The following is a 17,592-nucleotide window of genomic DNA, read 5'->3' as shown; positions in this document are numbered from 1 at the left end:
GAATGGGAGGCAGGTTTCCCTAAGCAGTTCCCAGATTGAATTTTCCCTTTAGCTTAGTGATTTTGGGGCCCCAAGATATTTTTCTTTCACCATACAAAGGGAAGCAAAGGAGGGGGCTAGTATTGAGAGCTTACTCCTAAATTCTAAATATCCTGAGATTAATTTTACATAATTCCTGGCAATTTCATTCCTATTTTGTGCCAGACACTTTTAGACACTTTACACATTTTATTTCTTTTAATCTTCACAAACATCCTACGATATAAATATTAGTATTGGCACATTACAAATGAGGAAACAAACTCAGAGATGCCAGGAAAACAAGTAGGAAAAAAATGCGTGTAAGCCTGAAGCTACTGGACTCCACGGTCTGTCAGCTGTTCTTTTCCAGTGCCAGTCTGTTCTAGGCCACCACTGGAAAAGAATAGAACCAATTAGTGTCCAAAGTGGATATTAGCAGTAGGTTCTGTGTGGCCTCTTTTAATCAAATGAAGACCATGAACTCTCTATCCAGATGCAGGGAAGTGACCTGGCTCCAGCCAGCTAGTTTTCATCAGCAGTTCTGGTTGGAGAGGGTGGCCAGCAGTTAATAGTTGTAAATGGTTGAGTAGCTGGGAGACTGGTGGTGATATTTTTGGATGCACCACTCTCAGAGCAAACCTTTCTAATCTACTTTCTAGGCATAAGAGAGTTTCATGCTGCCTTCATTTTTAGGAAATTGAACATGTTGCCATGTCATGAGTTAAATCAGGTTTAGCTTAAAGCTGCCTCCTTACATATCTCAAGTTTGTCCTAAACATTTCTCCATATATAGTGAACTGTAACCAAATTCGTTGTGTAAACAGACTATAACCTATTCCTGTACCAATTACTGAGTTTTGACCAAAGGTGGCCAACTGTTCAAACCGTGTTCACATAAGGCAAACAAACACTGAGCTGTAACCAATGCAGATGTTTTTGTACCTTGCATTCTTTTTTTCAATATGTCACTTTCCTTTCTCTGTCTCTAAATCTCCTCTGACCGTGCAGCAGCACCTGAGTTGCTCTGAACCTACTCTGGTTTGAAGGCTGCCCAATTCACCAATCATTCCTTGCTCAATTGAACTTCTGTTCAAATTAATTGGTCTGTTTTTCTTTTAACATATGAGATCCCCTCACATGTTGGTCTACTTTTTACTGAGTTTACCCTGAACAATGAGCATGGAAATGATTGAAAGCTGGACTGCTCTCGTGGGTCATGCTAATTCAACGAATGTTTATTGAACATCACTATGTGCTAGACACTGTTATAGATCCCAGAAATTCAGTGGTTTAAGAACAGAAAAGGTCACTACCCACACAGATGTTAGAGTCTAGCTATTAAACATGTGGGAAAAAAACTTCAAATATAAGTAATAATAGACAGTAAACAGTATGAAATGATAGGGTGTAACTGGAAGGCAAGGGGGCAACTTTACACAGATGATAATGAAAGATCTCTGCGAAAAAGTCATGTTTAAGCTCAGATCTGGGCAAGGCACAGTGGCTCACACCCGTAATCCCAGCACTTTGGGAGGCCGAGATGGGTGGACCATGAGGTCAGGAGTCAAGACCAGTCTGGCCAAAATGGCAAAACCCCGTCTCTTAAAAAAATCCAAAAATTAGCTAGGCATCGTGGCGCACACCTGTAATCCCAGCTACTTGGAAGGCTGAGGCAGGAGAATCACTTGAACCCGGGAGGTGGTCGTTGCAGTGAGCCGAGATCGTGCCATTGCACTCTAGCCTGGGCAACAAGAGCAAAACTCTATCTCAAAAAAATGATAAATAAATAAATAAACTCAGATCTGTAGGATAGTCAAAGCCAGTCATGCATGGTACTGACAGGGCATCCTGGCCAGTGGGGTCAGAAAGCAGTGGGCTAGAAGGAGAACCATGTGAGATGATCATGGAGATGTAGGGTCTAGGTCACGTGGGATCCCAGAGGCCTTTTTGTTCTGTTAATGGAAATCCTTGAAGATTTTAAGTGAGGAAACATGATATACTTAATATTTTTATAAGATCACTTATGCTGCTATGTGAGAAGTGGGATGAAGAATTAACAACCAAACAAGGGAGAACCTTTGAAAAGCTATCTTTGTTGTCTATGTGAAAAGCATTTTGTATCACAGCCATGGTCATGTACATTGGGTGAAAATGAGGGATCTGAGTGCATTCTGGAGGTAAAAAATCTCAGGAATTTTGATTGGGTTGAATGGGGTGATACAAAGGAAGAAAGCAAGAATTACATTTAGGTGTTTTGCCTGAAAACCTGTGTGAATGGTGGTGATATTAACTGAGAAGAGGGAAACCGGTTTGAAACTACAAGAATTCCATTTTGTAAATATTGAGTTTGCAATTGATTTTTGGGCATCCAAATAGAGTTGTCAAGTTATGTAGATAGTATACTAGTCTGGAGTGCAAGTGAAGGCTGGATAAACACATTTGGGAGCTGTTTCATTTTATATGATGTAGAAAGCATGAGACTGAATGCGATTCTATAAAGAGAGAGGATAGACAGAGGGCAAAATGGACCCATAGCTAAGTTCCGAGGTTCTCCAGTGCTTGAAGCCTAAAGACAGGGGATGCATGATCGTCATTAAGCTACATTCTCACAGCTTCAAATTCACCCTCTGATACTCCACTTTGTGATGCTGGAGCTAAAACCCTAGAAATAAAATGTCATCTTCGCTAGCTGTTTCCTTTCAGGTTCTGCCAATAGAAGGCACAAGAAGAAAACTGTAAAGGTGGAGGGAGGAGGAGGACTCTCTACTGAAATACCTAATGTGGTTCCTGTGTTCCATGACTGATGTAGGGAGCCAGCAAAGTGTCCTGAAATGAAAGAGAAACAGAAAAACAAGTAAATGTGGCTTAGAAGCAAAAATAAGTTGGATATATTAATTTGCATTACTCCAGTAACCATTTTATTATCTATACATATCTCATAACATCATGTTGTATACTTTAAATACACACAATAACTTTTATTTTAAAAAGAAAATGTCTCAGGAAATTAAATTAATGTGATTACGAGGAGAATTTTGGCTCAGAGGTCAGAAAAGATGAGAAAACAAGCAATCTATTGACTTTAACTAAATGTGGACTGTTGAAGGTCTTTACTATAGATATTTAATGGGTTTGTTTTCTAAGTAAAGGCAGGAACATTACACTCTGACTCATTCTACCTGCCTTAAAAATTGGCATAACATGTTTTGCATTAGCTTTGGAACAGCTTTTTTTAAAACAAAACAAAACCTAGAAACATAACTGACTGAGTCATTTATTTTAATACTTTACGTTCAAATGTGTTTTATATTTAAATAATTACACATATGTAAGAGATAAAACATAGCAATTAGATACCCATGAACTCACCACCTGATTTAAGAAACAGAACTTTTTGTATATGAAAATCTGCAATTATATCCTTCTCTCTCCCACCTACAGGTAACTCACATTCCTAATTTTTGTATTTACCACACCTTTGCTTTTCTGCATAGTTTTAATATATGTGCATATCCTAATATTTTATTTACTCTTATTTGTTTTGTTTTTAATTTACAAAAGTTATATTGTTGCAAATGGGTTCTTCTGAAGCTTCATTTTTCTGGAGATACATCTATGTAATATATTTCTTTTTTGCTGTCATAATATTTCTTTGTATAATCATAACATATTTTCATTTTCCTCTGAATTGATATTCATTTACAATTTCCCGATATTACAAATAACACAGCTGTGAAGGATCCTCGTGCCTGGCTCCTCTTGCATGTGCACAAGGTGCTCCCATGTTGTAAGAAATGCTCAGGGGATAGGGAAAGGCTAGTCTTCAGTTTCACTAGACAATACTAAATTTTTATTGCTTCTCAGCCTTTTGGCTAAGATCAAGTAATAATGCCAAAGTTTTTTCCAAAGTGGTTTTACCAAATCAACCTCCCTTCCACAGTGTGTAAGAATTAGCATTGGTCCACATTCTTACCAGTTATTTGCATCATTTGACATTAACTTTTGCCATTCAGGAAGATATAAATTATATTATATTGTATTTAGTACGTATTTCCTGGATACTACTGAGTTTGGATATATTTTTATATTTTATTGGCTATTTGCATTTCCTTTTCTGTAATCTATTTGTATCTTTTGTTGATTATTTCACCCTATGGAATTATTTGTCTAAATTATATTGAGTTTGGGGAGTTCTTTGAATGTTCTGATACTAATATTTAGTTAGTTATATCTATGGAAAATAATTTCCTCTAGTTTATAACTTGTCTTTTCTTCCTCTTTATGGTCTTCTTAATCTTATTGCAGTCAAGTTAATCAAGTTTACAGCTTGTGTTTTTTATGTCTTGATTAAAAATTTTTTCTCTAACTCAAATTCATAATGTTCTCATATTTCTTATTAGAAGTTTTTCAAACACTTCCTGTCTGATTAAAGTATTTAATTCCCTAGAATTTATTGCTGTGAATTGTATAATTAATGAATCTAATTTTATTTGCCATGTAGACAATCAACTATCTCAACACAATTGTTTTAAATAGGTATCTTTTTTATTATTTTCGATTCAGGGGTTACATATGCAGGTTTGTTACAGGGTGTATTTTGTGATACTGAGGTTTCTGCCTCTATTGATCTTGTCACACAAATAGTGAACATAGTACACAAAAGGACATTTATCTAGCTTTGCCCCCTTCCCTCCCTGTACCCTCTATTAGTCTCAAGTGTCTGCTTTTTCCCTTCTTTATGACCATGGGTGTCCAATGTTTAGTTCCCACTTTTAAGTGAGAACCTGAAATATTTGGTTTTCTAGGTTTTTGTTTATTTGCTTTGAATCACGGCCCCCAGCTGCATTCATATTGCTTCAAAGGACATGATTCTTTTTTTTTTTTTTTTTTTTTTTTTTATGGCTGTGTGGTATTCCATGGTGTATATGTACCACATATCTTTATCCAGTTTACCGTTGATGGGCACCTAGGTTGATTGCTTGTCTTTTTTTTTTGTTTTTTTTTTTTTTTTGAAACGGAGTCTCACTCTGCCGCCCAGGCTGGAGTGCAGTGGCACAATCTCGGCTCACTGCAAGCTCCACCTTGCGGGTTCACCCATTCTCCTTCCTCAGCCTCCCCAGTAGCTGGGACTACAGGCACCCGCCACCGCACCCGGCTAATTTTTTGTATTTTTAGTAGAGACGGGGTTTCACTGTGGTCTCGATCTCCTGACCTCGTGATCTGCCTGCCTCAGCCTCCCAAAGTGCTGGAATTACAGTCGTGAGCCACTGCGCCCGGCCTGCATGCCTGCATGTCTTTGATGTTGTGAATAGAGCTGAATTGAACATAGGAGTGGATGTGTCTGTGTCTTTTTGGTAGCATAATAAATTTTCCTTTGGGTATATATCCAGTAATGAAATTGCTGAGTCACAGGGTAGTTCTATTTTTAGTTCTTTGAGAAATTTCCAAACTTTTTTCCACAGAGGCTGAACTAATTTACATTCTCAACAACAGTGTGTAAGCATTCCCTTTCCTTTACAGCCTCACTAGCATCTGTTATTTTTTTATTTTTTTATAATAACCATTCTGACTCGCGTGAAATGATATCTCACTGTGGCTTTGATTTGCATTTCTCTGCTGATTAGTGATCATGAGCATGTTTTCATTTGCTTGTTTGTTGCTTGTATGTCTTCTTTTGAGAAGTACCTGTTTATGTCTTCCCCCACTTTTTAAGGGGTTATTTGGAGTTTTTTATTGTTGATTTGTTCAAGTTTCTTTTAGATTCTGGATATTAGTCCCTTGTTGGATGCATAATTTGCAAATATTATCTCCCATTCTATAGGTTTTCCATTTATTCCATTGATAGTTTCTTTTGCTGGGCAGAAGCTCTTTAGTTTAATTAGGTCCCACTTGTCCATTTTTGTTTTTGTTGCATTTTTTTTAGGACTTATTCATAAATTCTTTCTTTAGGCCAGTGTCCAGAAGAATATTTTCTGGGAGTCCTTCTAGGATTCTTACAGTTCGGTCATTTAAGTCTTTAATCCATCTTGCGTTAATTTTTACATATGGTGAGAGAGGAGGGGCCAGTCTCATTCTTCTGCATATGGCTACCCAGTTTTTCAGCACCATTTATTGAATAGGGAGGTCTTTCCCCATTGTTTATTTTTGTCAATTTTGTCAAAGATCAGTTGGTTGTAGTTGTGAGGCTTTATATCTGGGTTCTCTATTCTGTTCTATTGTTCTGTGTGTGCATTGTTGTACCATGACCATGCTCTTTTGGTTTCTGTAGCCTTGTAGTATAGTTTGAAATTAAGTAATATGATGCCTCTGGCTCTGTTCTTTTTGCTTGTGATTACTTTGGCTATTCAGGCTCATTTTTGGTTTTATATAATTTTAGAATTGTTTTTTCTAATTCTGAGAAAAATGATGTTGGAAGTTTGATAGGGACAGTGTTGACTCTGTAGATTACTTTGGGCAATATGGACATTATAACTATATTGATTCTTCCAATTCATGAGCATGAAAGATTTTTCCATTTGTTTGTGTTATCTCTTATTTCTTTCAGCAGTGTTTTGTAGATCTCCTTGTAAAGATCTTTTACCTCCTTGGTTAGATGTATTCCTAGGTATTTTATTTTTTGTGTGAGCATTGTAAATGGGATTGCCTTCTTAATTTGGCCCTCAGTTTGAATTTTATTGATATATAGAAATACTACTGATTTATGTAAATTGATCTTGTATCCTGAGACTTTACTGAAGACTTTTATCAGGTCTAGGAGTATTTTGGCAGAATCTTTAGGGTTTTCTATGTATACAATCATATCATCATCAAAGACAGATAATTCGACTTCCTCTTTTCTAATTTGGATGGCTTTTATTTTTTTCTTTTATCTGATTGCTCTGGCTGGGACTTCCAGTACTATGTGGAATAGGAGTGGTGAGAATGAGCATCCTTGTCTTTTTCCACTTCTCAAGGGAAATGCTTCCAGCTTTTGCCCATTCAGTATGATGTTGGCTGTGGGTTTGTCATAAGGGCTGTTATTATTTTGAGGTATGTTCCTTCAATGCCTACTTAGTTGAGGGTTTTTGCCACGAAGGGATGTTGGATGTCATCAAATGCTTTTTCTGTGTGTAATGAGATGATCATATGGTTTTTGCTTTCAGTTCTGTTTATGATGAATCACATTTATTAATTTGAATATGATGAACCAACCTTGTTTTCCAGGAATAAGGACAACTTGCTTGTGGTGAATTAACATTTTAATGTGCTGCTAGATTCAATTTGCTGGTACTTTGTCGGGGATTTTTTTTTTCTTTTTCTTTTTTGAGACGAAGTCTTTTTCTGTCCCCAGGCTGGAGTGCAGTGGTGCAATCTCAGCTCACTGCAACCTCTGCCTCCCAGGTTGAAGAGATTCTCCTGCCCCAGCCTCCTGAGTAGCTGGGACTACAGGCATGCACCACCATGCCCAGCTAATTTTTTGTATTTTTAGTAGAGACAAGGTTTCACTATGTTGGCCAGGAAGGTCTGGATTTCTTGACCTCAGGTGATCTACCCCCCTCAGCCTCCCAAAGTGCTGGGATTACAGGTGTGTGCCACCACGCCCAGCAAGGATTTTTTACATCTATGTTCATCAGGGATATTGGTCTGTAGTGTTTTGGTTTTGTTGTCTTTGCCAGATTCTGGTAGCAAGATGATACTGGTTTTCAGTAGGATTGGTACCAGCTCTTCTTTGTTATGTCTGGTAGAATTAAGCCATGAATCCATCTGGTCCAGGGCTTTTTTTGGTCGGTAAGTTTTTATTACTGATTCATTTGCAGAGTTCATTATTTGTTCACAATTTCAATTTCTTCTTAATTTAATCTTGGGAGGTTGTATGTTTCTAGAAATGTATTCATTTTTCCCTAGATTTTCTAGTTTGTGTGCATGGAGGTGTTTGTAACAGTCTCCGTGGGATGAGCTGTAAATTGTCACTTTTGTCCTTTCTAATTGTAGTCATTTGGATCTTGTCTCTTTTTTTATGTTAATCTAGCCATCAGTGGTTTGTGTGTGCTTTCAAAGAATCAACCTTTTGTTTTATTGCTCTTTTGTATATTTTTTGTCTCAATTTTGTTTAGTTCTGCTCTGATTTTAGTTAATTCTTTTGTGGGCTTCTATATTAATTTCTTCTTGTTTTTCTAGTTCTTCTATGTGTGATGTTAGGTTGTTATTTTGAGATCTTTCTATCTTCTTGATGTAGATATTTAGCACTATAAACTCTCTTTTGAATACTGCTTTTGTCATTTCTCAGAGGTTTTTGTATGATGTGTCTCTCATAGAGACCTTTTACCTCCTTGGTTAGATGTACTCATTTCAAAGAATGTTTTGCTTTCTGCCTTAATTTTGTTGTCTATCCAAAACTAATTCAAGAGCAAGTTGGTTAGTTTCCATGTAACTGTGTGATTTTGAAGTTCCTATTGGTATTGATTCCTATTTTTACTCCACTGTGGTCTGAGAATATGCTTGATATGATTTCTTCTTTTTAATCTATTGAGGCTTGCTTTATAACTAAGTATGTGGTCAATCTTAGAGCATGTTCTGTGTGCAAATGAGAATAATGTATATTCTGTGGTTGTTGGGCGAAGTGTTCTGTAGATGTCCGTTAGGTCCAATTGGTCAAGTGTCAAATTTAAATCCAGAATTTTTTTTGTTAATTTTCTGCCTCGATGATCTGTCTAATACTGTCACTGGGGTGTTGAAGACCACACTATTATTGTTTGGCTCTCTAAATCTTTTTCCTAAGTCAATAAATAATTGTTTTTTGAACCTGGGTGCTCCTATGTTGGATGCAGATATATTCAGGATAGTTAAATTTTTCACTGAATTGAACTCTTTATTATGTAATAATGCCCTTCTATGGGAGCACTCTCCCACAGCAGTGTTTTGCTGTTGTTGGTTTAAGTTCCGTTTTGTGTTACAAGAGTAGTGACCTCTGCTCTTTTTTATTTTTCATTTGTGTGATAGATTTTTTTCCCATCCATTTACTTTGAGTCTATTTGGCTCATTACATGTAAGATAGGCCTCTTGAAGACAGTAGTAAGATTAAGTATTTTTAATCCAATTTGCCACTCTATATTTTTTAAATGTAGTGTGTATGCCATTTGTATTCAAGGTTAATACTAACATGTGAAGTTTTGTACCTGTTGAAGTGTTGTTAGGTAGTAGCTTTGTGGTCTTAATTGTGTAGTTGCTTTATAAGGCATGTGGACTATATGCTTACATGTGCTTGTGTGGTATCATTCTTTTGCTTCCATGTTAGGACTCCTTTAAGCACCTTTTTTCAGGCCAGTTTGGTGGTGACAAATTCCTTTAGCAATCGCTTGTCTAGGAAAGATTTTATTTCTCTTTCATTTATGAAGCTTATTTTGATGAGAAATGAAATAATTGGTTGACATTTATTTTATTTAAGAATGCTAAAAATGTGCCCTAAATCTTTTCTCACTTGTAAAGTTTCTGCTGAGAAGTCTGCTGTTAGTCTGACGGGTTTTCCTTTATAGGTAATATAGCCCTTTTCTCCAGCCACCTTAAAGATTTTTCCCTTTGCATTGACTTTGGATAGTCTGATGATTATGTGCCTTGGGGATGCATCTTGTATAGTATCTTACAGGAGTTCTTTTGATTTCTTATGTCTGCATGCAACCTCTCTAGCAAAACTGGGGAAATTTTCCTGGATTATATCTTCAAATATGTTTTCCAAGTTGTTGAATTTATCTTCTTCTCTCTGGAATGACAATAAGTGGTATATTTGATCACTTTACATTATCCCATATTTCTCAAGGGCTTTGTTAATTCTTTTGTTTCTTTTATCTTTATTCTTGACTGACTGGGTTGATACAAAGGACTGGTCTCAGAGCTCTGAAATTCTTTCTTCTGCTTTCTCTAGTCTGTTGTATTTTGAAGTTCCTATAGTAAATTTTTCAATTCCAGAAGTTCTGTTTGATTCTTTCTTAATATAACTATGTCATCTTTCAAATCCTGGATTATTTTTCTGTTTTGTTTGTGTTGGATTTCAGCTTTCTCTTGGATCTCATTAGGTTTCCTTGCCTCCCATACTCTGAGTTATATATCTGTCATTTCAAACATTTCATTTTGATTAGGATCCATTTCTGGGAAGCTATTGTGTTCCTTTGGAGGTGACAAAACACTCTGGCTTTTTGTATTTTCAGAGTTCTTGCACTGGTCCCTTCTTATCTGAGGGAGCTGACATTTCTTTTTTTAATTTGCTATAATTTGGACTTTTTATGTTTTTAATCCTTTTTTCTCTTGAGGGTATGACTGTGGTGTATGTTGTATATGATTGATAGGCTTCATTTCTGAGCATTCTCAGAGGCCCACGGCTCTGTATGGGTTCCTTGGTTTCATATAGTTTACTATGTTGGCTTTCTCAGACATTGCTTGGTGTAGGAATATATTTTTGCTTGATGGTGTAATACAGGCTGCAGTCCAGTGGATGAGACTTAAGAGTAAGAGCCAGTTGGAGACTTACTCTGCATGTATTCACCCTCAGTGCAGATGGGGGTGTGTTGCAGGAAGTCAGGGACCTCGAACAGAGGGACCAGCTGAAGCCATGGCAGAAAAACATAAATTGTGTAGATTTCATGGACATTTATTAGTTTCCCAAATTAATACTTTTATAATTTCTTTGCCTGTCTTTACTGCAGTCTCTGAACATAAATTGTGAAGATTTCATGGACACTTATCACTTCTCCAATCAATACCTTTGTGATTTCCAATGCCTGTCTTTAATCTCTTAATCCCGTCATCTTCTTCATAAGCTGAGGAGGATGAATGTCACCTCAGGACTCTGTGAGGATTGTGTCAACTGCCCAAATTGTTTGTAGAGCATGTGTGTTTGAACAATATGAAATCTGGGCATCTTTTAAAAAAGAACAGGATAACAGCGATGTTCAGGGAACAAGAGAGGTGGCTTTGAACTGACCGCCGGTGAGCCAGACAGAACAGAGCTATATTTCTCCTCTTTCAAAAGCAAATAGGAGAAATATCACTGAATTCATTTTCTCAGCAAGGAACATCCCTGAGAAAGAGAATGCGCCCTGAGGGTATGCCTATGAACGGCCCCCTCAAGGTGTGCCATCTGTTATGGTCAAAGCCGAAGGGATGAAATAAGCCCTGGTCTCCTGTAGTGCTCCCAGGCTTATTAGGATGAGGAGAATTCCCACCTAATAAATTTTGGTCAGACACGTTGGCTGCTCTCAAACCCTCTTTCCTGATAAGATGTTATCAATAACAATGCCTGCCCAAAACTTCATTAGCAATTTTAATTTTGCCCCATCCGGTGGTGGTCCTGTGATCTTGCCCTGTCTCCATTTGCTTTGTGATATTTTATTACCTTGTGAAGCATGTGATCTCTGTGACCCACACCCTATTCGTGCACTCCCTCCCCTTTTGAAAATCGCTAATAAAAACTTGCTGGTTTTACGCTCGGGGAACATCATGGATCCTGCTGACATGTGACGTCTCCTCCGGACACCCAGCTTTAAATTTCTCTCTCTTGTGCTCTTTCCCTTTATTTCTCAAACCAGCCGAGACACTTAGGAAATAGAAAAGAACCCACGTGAAACATCTGGAGTGGGTTCTCCCGATAGGGGTGCTAAGGGAGAAGTCAAATATCACCCTGCCCCAGCACAACTGGTCTTAACGGAGGTGGAGCAACTGGAAAAGTCCAATAAGTGCCTCTTTCAGCTCACACTCCTAGAACTCTAATGAGAAAAGCTGCTGCCACATCCACAACAGTGCACTTACCAGGAGGGCTGGGGTCAACAGATGACCCCCACTCCAAGTCTGTTCCTGGCCTTTGGTTTTGCACCCTTTAGCAGCTGGTGCTGTGCTCTTGTTTCCTTGGGCTTTGGTGGGTTGTGTTCCCCCCAACTCTTAGGGGCAGTCCTCACAAGGATTGGATCTCAAGGTAAATGGGATCTGCCTCCCTCCCTCTCCCCAGAGCTGGTGGAGCACTCTCCCATAAATGATCAAGGGAGCGGATTGGAGTGCCCAGCAATGACACATGCAGACCAGTTCCATGTGGCAAAGCTGTCCCTGACTCCAAGTCACACCATCCAGGAGAATCATCGCTTTATCTCCCATAACTCTCCTCCCATTCCAGTCTTGAAACAGGGAAGAGCCGAATTCCATACCTACTGCTGGGGCACTCTCCACACTCGCCACTCACTCATTTCTGACTATGGGGGTCCTTCCCCTGCTACAGAGCAAGCACTCTAATCTCTGGCCAAAGACTAAAATGTCTGCAGTGGCCACCATTGCCAAACATTGACTGTATGATCCCAGATTAAAAATGGTGTCCTTCTCTCAGTCCATGTCTGGGAAAATGCCTGCAGATTTTCTGGGATCTTTCCCTCGCTGTGTCTTTCAGCCTTTCCCCATGCTAATTCCTGGGTTTGGGAGAAACAGAGTGCTCTCCCTTGGCCTGGGTTACACCAATCCCTAGTGAAACGTGAGAGCCACACAGGGAGAGTGGCTACGCCTCTCATGTACTGAGGCTTCACGCACTTTGTCAGTGAAACACCATGTAGTGGCTGCTTTGCCCACCTTCACTTCATGAGGTTTGATATGTCCTTCACTATCCTGGTGAAATTTCCATTTTCCTTCCTGAATTAAGTGTCATAGAGTTGATCTTTACATGCTGTTTTGCTATTTCCAAGGGGCTGAGGCACACTGAAAGCTACTTATATAGCTTCTGATTTTAAAGGAAACAGTTCTAGATTTTTATAACTGAATAACTTATATGTAGTCAGTTATTGATAGATATCCTTTATGAGATTCAGGAGCTTCCTTCTATTACTAGTTTGCTAGGGATTTTATTACTGACTACATGTGAATAGCATGGATAGATTCTCTGTATCTATTGATGTGTTTTGCTCCTTTAGTCCTTAATGCGGTAAAATACAGTAACAGGTGCTCTAATGTTAAACTCTCCATGCTTTCTTGGATAATTCATATCAGACATGACACATTATCTTTTTATATACTAAGAATTTATTTGAAAATTTTTTCAGACTTTGCTCCCAATTCATGAGTGGGATTGGCCTATAATTTTGTTTCTGGTACTGTCCTCACATGGCTTTGTTATTATTCTTATAAAATAAGATTATATTCTCTAGTGGAATATGTATACCCTTAGAATTGTCTGTTACTTGAGTATTTGGTAGAATTCAAAGGCAAAACTGTCAGTCTTTTGTTGTTGTTGCCATTGTTTTTGTTTTTGTATTTTCAGTGCAGATATTTTTTAGTCTCTGGTTTAATTTTGTTAATTTTTTTTTCCTTTTTGACTCAACTTTAATTGTACTTTCTAGTAATTGTGCTTCCTTTTTCAAGTTTATAAAGTGCCATTGTGTGACCTTATTAATTTTTAATCTCTATTATATATTTTGGCATTCCCTCCTTTTTTTATTCTTAATATTGATTTTATTTCTTCTTTATTCAATCTTTCTGAATATTTTCAAGTGAGTTTTTAAAAACTATGCATTATATGTCTTTTTTTTTGTCTGTAGTTTGATTTCACTTTCAAATTTCTTAAGTTAAAGTCTTAGTTTACAGATTTTCAAATTTTCTTTTTTCCTAATATGAGCGTTTAAACTTCCATGTTTCTCTTGAATTACCGCTTCTCTGCATTTTACAAACTTCAATGATTATTGGTTTCATTTTTACACTCTAAACATTTTCTAATATTTATTATAATTTTATCTTTGACCTATGTCAAAGTGTGTGTATTAGAAGTGTGTATTTTTAATTTCTAAACACGTGGGACTTTTTCAGTAAAAAAAAAAAGTTTTATTGTTGAAATCTAATATAATTGCATTATTGATAGGAAATATGATCTGTGTACTGATCATTCTTTTACATTTGTTGAGGTCTGATTAATACCCCATTATATGGACAATTTTGGTAATTATTAATGTGTGTTTGAAAAAATGCATAGTTTCCCATTACTGAGTGCACAGTTCTGTTTCTCCATTAGATTGAACTTGTTAATTGGGCTATTTGAATCTCCTGTATTCTTGCTATCTTTGCCTCTTTGTCATCTGTTTGACCTTGTACCACCAGTTTATACAACTCTAGGGGAAATGTTTACACAGAGCTTTGTTCTCAACTGGCTGTGCATCAAAATCACCCATGTAATTTTTATTTTCATTTGTTTACTTATTTATTTTTTAGAGACAAGGTCTCACTTTGTTGCCCAGGCTGGAGTGCAATGACACAATCATAGTTCACTGTAACTTCGAACTCCTGGGCTCAAGCAATCTTCCTGCCTCAGACTCCTGAGTACCTGGGATGTAGGTGTGTGCCATCATGCCCAGACAACCCCCATAAAGTTTTTAAAATGCAAATACCTGTTACCTACCCCCATGCTGATTCACTATCTCTGAGGTGAGGCCTAGAAAACTGCATTTGTAAAGGCCCCATATGATTATAATGAACAATCAAGATCAAGAAGCCCTATTTTGGGTCTGGTGTGGTGGGTTATGCCTGTAATCCTAGTACTTTGGTAGGCTGAGGTGGACATATCACTTGAGCTCAGGAGTTTGATACCAGGCAAAACTCTGTCTCTACAAAAAAAAATACAAAAATTAGCTGGGTGTGGTGGTGTGTGCCTGAAGTCCCAGCTCCTCAGGAAGCTGAGACAGAAGAATCACTTGAGCCTGGGAGGCGGAGGTTGCAGTGAGGCGAGATCACGCCATTGCACTCCAGCCTGGGTGATGGGAGTAAAACCTGACAAAAAAAATAAAAAATAAAAAGCCCTAGTTTTTTTTAGATTACTCTTGATTATACTCCCACTGATGTCTTGCAAAATAAATTCTCCTATACATTAAGAGCCAGCCCTCTCTTAAATCTGTGCAATAAACAAGATCATTAAATACTTCAAGACAGCTATGGGCAAATGTGATTTGTGACCCTTCGCAACCTCCTAAGAATACCAGCGAAGGGAAATCTAGTCTAGAACAATCACAGCATACAATACCTAGGCCTGGGTCTTCCGAAGAGTAGCAGGAGAGTCTCTCCAGTTACGGTACCTTATTACTCTTGTTAGACATTTATAGAGAAACACAGGACACTAGTTTGCCAGGGGATATCAGAAAAGATTCTTTAATAAATACTCAGGAAGGGAGTTGAGCATAAGTAATCTGGTGTGGTACAAGGGCCTGCAGCAATGAAATCACCTGAGAGCTTGTTAGAAATACAGAATCTCAGGCCCCACCCTAGACTTCTGAACAAAAAATCTGCTTTTTAACAAGATCCCCAGATAATTTGTATGTATATTCAAGTTTGAGACACATTTTAAAAATGCAGACAGATTCATGTTTCTAACAAGCTCCCCGATGATGCCAGTTCTTCTAGTAGAAGGACAAGCTTTATATAGTAGGGTTTATATTACAAGAAGTTACACAGAGGGAGGAAATCCTTAAAACCATTCAGGGATGCCCATTTCCTATTACCAGCACCACAAAAAATGCTATGTGGGTTTCGAATGTTTATGAAACCCAAAAAGCACATCCTCCCACAAATTTAACATAATATGGAAGGGTACAGAATGTTGTCTTTTTCAACCAATAGAGAGATTCAAACACCCAAGGGAAGAATGCCGAAAACAATTAGAATCTCTCACCTTCTTTGTTGATTTCTCTACACAAGACAGTCTGCTCCTGCCTGTATGCCTCAAATTCACAAATTCTCCTCTGCAAATTTTCATGTGCAGGCTGCAGCTTTCTGCCCTCTGTGCTTTTCATTGCTGTCATTGGACTGTCTGTTATCTTAAGCAGCCACAGCTGGGGAAGGAATCCACGGAGAACATATTTTCCTATTGAAATGAGCAACATGTTTTCAGTTTGGATTTTTACAACTGAGCAGCTTGCACACAGCCTACACTCACATCCCCGCCTGGTTGATCCTAGGTCTGCCCATTTGAGCTGCATTTCTGAAAGTCAACCTGGTTTAAGGTCAAGCAAAGCAGAGGCTGGACCTTCCTTGGGGCAGGTTCAATTCTCATGGTCCTCACTGGCCTTTTGCTGAAGTACTCCCTATCACTCTTGGTAAACGTGAAGCTTATCTCTCAGAGTGTTTTCAGGAAGAGCTCTGTGATGATATTCCTGGAGTTCTGAATATTTTTTTAAAAAATATTAAAGCTCTGATAGCTTGGAGAACAGTGTATCTGGACATAAAGGCTTTGACTATCACTTTCTTTCCTCATGTTTCTTGAACACATTGTTTCTCTTCATTCTTGCTTTGCCGGTTGCTGGAAAGCATTCTGATGCCAACATGATTCTCTTTCCTTTCTTGACTGTATGATCTTTTTTTGCCGGAGGCCCAGAAGGTATTTTTTTATCCTTATCTTTAAATTGTAAAAATTTCACAAGGATATACCTCAGAGTTGAACATTACTGGTTAATTTTCCAAACATATAGGGTAAAATATTGATATACAGATACAGATCTCTTTCATTTACAGACTTTCTAAATTACAGTTGTAAATATTAGTTTCATTTCATATTTTGACTTTCTGCTTCAGAGATTCCAATAATAGGTATTTTGGATCTTCTTTGCCTAGCTTCCTTGTATTTTCTTCTGATCTTTTTAACCTCTATCTTAATTGTATTTATTTCTTTTTATTCTGTTTTATTATTTCACTTCATTATCCTATGAAAACATATTATTTATTCTTCATTTCTTAGACTGTCCTTTTCTTACAAATTCTCTCCTGAATTTGATCAGTTCTTATTTTACTTCTTTTTCTTTTAACATTTTTTGAGTCATTTTTCTTCTAGGATTTTAATTTTAACTCAAACTTTTAAATTTTGAAGCAAGAGCCTCTTTAATACCTGCAAATTATTGTTTAATAGTATTGAATTTTTGTTAGAGTATCATGTTACAGTTTTTTTCTGTTTCATTTTTGTTTTAGAGAAATGTTTTATTATCATTTATTTAATGATATTGCATCTCACTTTCTATTTTCTATTTATGCTTGTGTGACTTTCTTTCTTCTGCCATTTTATTTCCTTTTAAAATGTCTCCTATTTTTATAGATCAGCAATTGATCCCCTTCTAGATGGGAAGAATAAAAACCTTTCGAGAGGCTACTAGGTTTCCTAGTTCAAGAGCATCCTTCTCTCTTGGTACAGAGAGAATTTCTTTGGGCATAAAACCATGAATGGAGAAAGCTAAAATGTCTTCTGATTCATCAATTCTCTCTCTGTCTTTTTTTTTTATATAGAATTGTGAATTCCCTCTACCTGCTTCCTTCTTCATTTACCACCAACCCACCCAGAGATGCCTCTCTCTAGCTACCTCCTCTTCCGCAGAACAGAGTCTTCCAGGATTACATCTTTGGTTCTGCACATTTTCAAGTCTGTTTATTTAAATTATTTAGTAACCAGTGCTCCAACTTACGAAGACTCTGCCCTGTTTTACATTCTCTCACTCATGGTGAAATCCTCTTTCTGGAAATGATGCTATCAGTGTCCATTGCCACTGTGACCTGCTGCACTCGACTCTTCCCTTTTGATTTTCTGCCTGATTGTCCACACTG

General features: G+C 37.6%; 1 long non-coding RNA gene across 1 annotated transcript; it reads right to left on the bottom strand.

Annotated features, from left to right (window-relative positions):
* Positions 1–382: 382 nt before the first annotated feature.
* Positions 383–15,848, bottom strand: LOC139356080 (uncharacterized). Its single transcript, XR_011607462.1, has 3 exons — positions 15,677–15,848; positions 2,797–2,847; positions 383–414 (listed from the first exon to the last, which is right to left on the bottom strand). It is a non-coding gene; the product is annotated as an uncharacterized lncRNA (long non-coding RNA).
* Between the last annotated feature and the right edge of the window lie 1,744 nt (positions 15,849–17,592).

This window comes from Macaca nemestrina, chromosome 9 (genome assembly GCF_043159975.1).
Source record: "Macaca nemestrina isolate mMacNem1 chromosome 9, mMacNem.hap1, whole genome shotgun sequence".
Classification (NCBI taxonomy): domain Eukaryota; kingdom Metazoa; phylum Chordata; class Mammalia; order Primates; family Cercopithecidae; genus Macaca; species Macaca nemestrina.
Note: the sequence above shows the minus strand (reverse complement) of the source record. Positions and strands in the feature narration are given on the sequence as shown.